Raw genomic sequence first — 6,085 nt, 5'->3', positions numbered from 1 at the left:
GCCATGGGCTGCCAAAAGAACAAACAGATCTGTGTTGGAAGAAGTATAGCCAAAGTACTCCTTGGAGGCCAAGAACTTCATCTCTCATACTTTGGACATAAGTCAGGAGGGACCAGTTGCTGGAGAAGGAGATCATGTTTGGTAAGGTGCAGGGTCAGAGAAAAAGAGGAAGACTCCAGCAAGATAGATGGGCAAAATGCAGCCATCAATGGGGTCAATCAAGCATAGCAATGATAGTGATGTTGGCCCAGGATCTAGCAATGTTTCGTTCTGCTGTGCATAAAGTCGCTATGAGTTGGTACCGACTCGATGGCACCTGAGAACAACAATTGTTTGGCTGAAAATTAAGCCAGGAGAAGGGAATTTTGGCATTAAAAGGTTTAACTGAAGATGCAAACGTTTTGAGAGAAGTGAGCAGAAAAAGAGAGTTATCTTGGATGTAGGATAAACAGGAATCACTGATGGGCTAGGTGAGTAGGTAATTTAAAAAATGAAGAAATCAGTGACAACTCCAGCAGTTAGGATTTAAGCAATAGCTTAATTTGCTACTATTTTTTACAATGGAAAAGACTGGTCATCAACTAGCACTTACTAGATTTGGAATATGTGACTAAATTAAGTTATCATTGTTCAATGGGTCAGCGAAAGAGTTCTAGACTAAAGATATAAATCTGCTCTTTATCTTTTGCAAAGTTAATATTTAATAATTTAATTTAAATGAAACATTTAATAATAATATGTAAAGACACTAAAATTCTATGGAATTTGTCCTGCACGTAGACTACAATGTAAAATGACATTTGTACAAATCATTCATTGAAGCATTGTTTTCAATAGCACAGATTGTAGATCACCTAATTAGCTACTAGGAGGGAACAAGTTAAATATATTGTAGCCATAAAGTGGAATATTACACAACTGGTAAAACAATAAGTCAACTTTATACTCCTGATAGAATGATCTTCAAGAGACATTGTTCAGTGAAGAAAAAAAAAAGATCTGCAGAACAAAATGTATGATAGCTACATCTTCCCCTCCTCCAAAAAAGAACATGTTTGATAGTGATAGTCTCTGCATGAAATATCTCTAGAAGAATACAAAATTATTAACAATGGTGGCAATGGCTAGAAAACAGGAGCTGCTGAAAGATTTTTTACTCTGTATTGTTTTGTTGTTGTTGTTGAATGTTGTCAATCAAGTCAGTTCCAACTCATAGTGACCCTGAGGCTGTAAATCTTTACGGGGTAGAAAGTTTCATCTTTCTTCCACGGAGTGGCTGGTAGATTTGAACTACTGACCTTGAGGTTAGCAGCCCAATTTGTAATCCACTACTCTACGAGTCCTCCTTCTTTGTTCTTTAGTGCCATTGTATTTGGAACCACATGCATGTATTACAAAATTTTTAAAGCACGCAAATATTTTTTAATGTGGTTTGGGGAGAAAAGGTCACTCTGGTAGCAATGTGGAGGAAAAGCAGGAAAGGCAGTAGGCTACCACAATAGTGCGGGCTAAAGGATGTGGACTAGGGTTAGGGGTGTGTCAATGCACATTTTTCAGAAGGAATCCAAACTTTGATGAGTGGCTAGAAATGGAGTGAAAGCAAGACAGAAAGACTCCCAGGATTTTGGCTGCAAGCAGGTTTGCACGTTCCTCCAGTAGCTCTTGGGAGGCTGGAAGGTCAGCCTGTGGTAGGGCTAAGAACAAGCTGAAATGAAGGGCACCTCAGGCTGGTAATCTCCAGCCCCTCCACTGCCCCACTGCCCCATACACACACACACACACACACACACACACACACACTCGTCATCAGTTGTTTTCATCCAGTGCAATGAAAACTCACATGCTTTCCCACACAATACTCTAGGGGGAAAAAACCACTCCATTGACATTCACTCCCTTTCCTTCCTGTCCATGAATAGCAGAAATGTCACCGACATAAAAAAAAAATTTCAGATTTTTTTTTCTCTCTTTTACATCTGATAGTTTCATTATCTCTCACTTTGAAGCAGCTTGACCCAGAATAACTGCTGTTGTTGTTGTTGTTAAGTGCTGTCGAATCGATTCCGACCCATAGCAACGCTGTATAGGGTTTCCAAGGAGCAGTTGGTGAACTTGAACCACTGACCTTGCAGTTCAAACAACTTTGCCGTCTGATGCATTAGCCTACAATGCATGCTGCACTTCAATTGGCTGAAGCCAGCTGGCAAGGGATGTTGGGTAATTCTCAGCCTCTCCAGGAGGACTGAGGGATGACAGGAGCTTGTAAATCAAGAGGCAGTGGTTTGCTTACAAAGCAGTTTTGTTAGAGATGGGCCCTGACTGTGGGAAGTTGAGATGGAGATGGCTTCAGACACTTACGGGATTACTGCCTGTATTTTTTTCTTCCCCAAAAGCCAATTCTTTTTTTTTTTTCTAATGCTAACTCGGCTCACATTCCACAAGGATGAGTCTTGTTTATCCCCAGGCACAGCTATACCTGCCAAAAAACCTGCTAATTCGTTTTCCCTTTACCGGAGTGACTGAGTCAGAACTCAGGGGGACTGTTCTCACCTCTCAGACAGCCTGGCCCTTCTCTGGCTTTCTGCAGACTGAGAACAGCTGAGCTCAGCCAACCCAAAGCCCTGAAGTAAAGGCTGACCACAGCCCAGGCTGCCCCACGGCCCAGGAACCCCACTCATCCATACCAACTGATGCTGCTCATGAGACAGGCACAGAAAAGAATTTACCAGAAAGCAGCTCCTAGCCATTTAGCGCTACTGTGAACAACCCATATCCATTCCCCCAGCAACCCTTGAGAGAAGAGGGAGTCCTAAGGGCCTCCACCCTCACTTACAAAATTCTCTCCCAAATCACTCCCCAAACCCATTCAGTCTTCAGCTCCCACCCTCTTCTAAAACCGTCCTCCTCAGTGACCATTTTGTTGCTAAATCTAATGGCTACATTTTCATTCAGATTTGACACACTGATCACTCCCCACGGTAATTTACCCATTTCTGTGGGATTGTTTTCTCCTTGTTCTCCCAATCCCAATGACATCACTCTTATGGTGTCACCCAGTACAGTAACTTAAGAAGTCACCCCTCCCAGTCCCATGGTTCTCTACAGTAACACATCACACAGAATCTTTAATAATCTTTATGATTAGTTTTAATCATAGAATAATATGTGACATCACTGTAAATTGCTTAAATATAATATTGCTTAGAGCCTATTAATACTAACAATAAAAAGTGTTTTGTAGAATTTTTCTACAGTGAATTACATTATTAGTCAAATTATTAGTAACTGGGTAAAAGCCTTTTTTTTTTTCATTTTTTTCCTTAAATTACTACTTCATTCTCAAAATACATATTAATATAGAAGACTCCATTGTTCACAAATACTAATTCTCAAGTACTAATTCTCACAATATTATAGCAAAAACACCAGAAAATTTGACAAAATCAGCAACTATAAAAACACCCACAGCAACACATGCTGATGAGACCTTGTGACTTGAAGTGTTACTATAATCGGGTAGTAATGATAGCTCTGACTGGAGCACTTTAGAAGGTTCAAAAAAATAAATTAGCATTGCGTTTTAGCCTTGTAAGTGTATTGATACATGCAATCTGGGCTTTCAAAAATGTTTTTGTCATTATAACGAATTGCAGGGATATTTTTCTCAAGAAATCATAAATTTCTGCCAAAACGTGACACAAAAAAATGTACAGTCATTTTGGTGTCATCCTTTCTGACAGTGTAGACACTGCCTATCCCTCTGGCCACTTCTTACCAACTCCTTTGCTGTTCCTCCCTTAAATGTCAGTGCTCCTTTCAGTCCTGTCTTGGCTTCTCTTGACTTTTAGGTCTATGCAGGGTCCCTGGGTATTCATTACCACCTATTTGTCAACAATTACCAGATACCCATCCTCTGCTCACACCTCAGCTCTAGACCTTTCCACATGGATGTCCCACAGACACCTCAAACTCATCATGGCCAAAACCACCTCCATGGTTCCTCTCTTCTCAGTGAATGGTATAACATCCTTAAGGGCATCCAGAAACCTGGAAGACATCCCCCTAACAGGAAGTGCCCATGAACTGTGGATTCTCCTGATGCAGGCTCTCTTCCACCTGTCCCATTTTCTCCACCTTCACTTTTCTGGCTCCATTTCAGGCCATCATTCCCTCTCTTCTAACTCCTTCCACAGTGCTCCCAGATCCCTCTGTATCCACTCTTGTACATCACCAAGATGCAAGAATTTAGCATTTAAATGACAAGTATTTATCAATCTCTGCGTGCATCATGTTTGCAGAAGTTTTATGGTCCGAAGTACAGAGTCCTAAATCCAAGCTGAGAGTCATTGTGGAAGAGGTATAATCCATTGGTGGCTATGAATGTACAGATTTATCACAGCCTCCCCTCTGCTAATGATGTGTATCCCTTCCAAGCATCTTTACCAACACACTCAAAGTCTTATCCAATCATGGTGTAAGGCTCACAGTTCATAGTTTCATATTAGGAAGCAGGTTTGCATGTCACTGAGGATTCTCGGATATAACTTCTCATGTGTGGCTCATCTTGACCCAAAGACCTATGAACTAAAAAGACAAGATAAGATATCTGTCCCAAACATACCTAGAATATAATGGTGAAACAGGAACAAGATAACCAATAGATGTGCCCATTAAAAAGGGGAAGGAATAGAAGACATATAGCAACTCCTGATGCCAAGAAATTCTGAAATTCAGCCCGGCATATGGCATCAGGATCCCTACTCTGGAGGCATGAAATGTTACTTGAATAGGGCCTTGATTCTTAGTTAACTTTCTCTGCATCTTTGACTTTGCCTTCTGATAAAACCTGTGTTTACATGGATTGGCTCCATGACCACAGAAAGTTTGAGACCCAGAGACCTGTTTCCATTTTGAATTGTCTCAATCCCTTTTAGTCCAAACTGGCAGAGTTTTTGTCAATAGAATACTTTTTTTAACTTTATGAATTTTCTGTGAATATTATTGGAGTCCACTCCATGCACCAAAGGCCACATACATAATTATGTCAGAAGCTGTTCTCTATTTTGGTTGTGGGAAATCCTTTTACTTAACTGAAAAGGTCTACTATGCATCATCTCGAATCTGGGCTTTGAACTGGTTCTTCCCAGTTCAGTCATAGCTGATGAAGCAAAACTGAAATGGACCTGGATTTGTAAAATGTGGGTATACTGGAATGATAACCAGAGTGGGAAAAACTACAGGGTGACACCTTACCAAAAACTTAGTTGCCCTCTTAGAAAATAAGGGCAGCATGTACATCACATAGCAACCAAATCTCTTGATCAGCAGAGTGGGAAACAACGATGCCCAGCTCAAAGATGGTGGTTAACCAGACAGCTTTGAATGTGTGTAACTTTCCACAGTACTCAAAATAATTCAGTTTCCTGCATCAGTCTCCTGAAAGGGCTCACTATGCCTCTTCCAAGTTTTCAATTCCAGGGCTTAGAGCCATAAATTTTTCTATTCCGGTTATCATTCCAATACGCCCACAATTTACATATTCAGGCTCATTCAGATCTTCCATGAATGAACCAGTTTGGACCAGTTCAAAGCCCTATCATATAGTATGCCCTTGATTTAATCTTTTCCTTTGGCCAAAAGATTTGAGAATCTTTTACCTTCTGGAGGGACTGAAAATGAGAGCTAGCTCTATTTTCTAGCTTAGAAAATTGCATGGTTCCTTTTTTGACTCATAACTTATCATAGCAACTGTTGTTGTTGTTTAGTGCTGTCGAGTCAGTTCTGACTCATAGCGACCCTTGTATAGGGTTTCCAAGGAGTCGCTAGTGAGTTTGAACCACTGACATTTCAGTTCAAACCAACTTGCTGTCCAGTGCTTATCCTACAGTGCCACACCAGGACTCTGTCATAGCAACTAGATGCACTCAAGTGACATTTTGATATTCTATCTCTAGGTCCCCTTGGTCAAATCTATAAAATCATCTCAATACATTTTCTAGCTTCTAAGTTACCCCAAGAAACATTTTTGCCAAGTTGTACAGGTATGGAAACTATCCTCATATGTTGTTGTTAAGTGCCAACCCTG

Source organism: Chrysochloris asiatica, unplaced genomic scaffold (assembly GCF_000296735.1).
Source record: "Chrysochloris asiatica unplaced genomic scaffold, ChrAsi1.0 scaffold00008, whole genome shotgun sequence".
Taxonomy (NCBI): Eukaryota; Metazoa; Chordata; class Mammalia; order Afrosoricida; family Chrysochloridae; genus Chrysochloris; species Chrysochloris asiatica.
Note: the sequence above shows the minus strand (reverse complement) of the source record.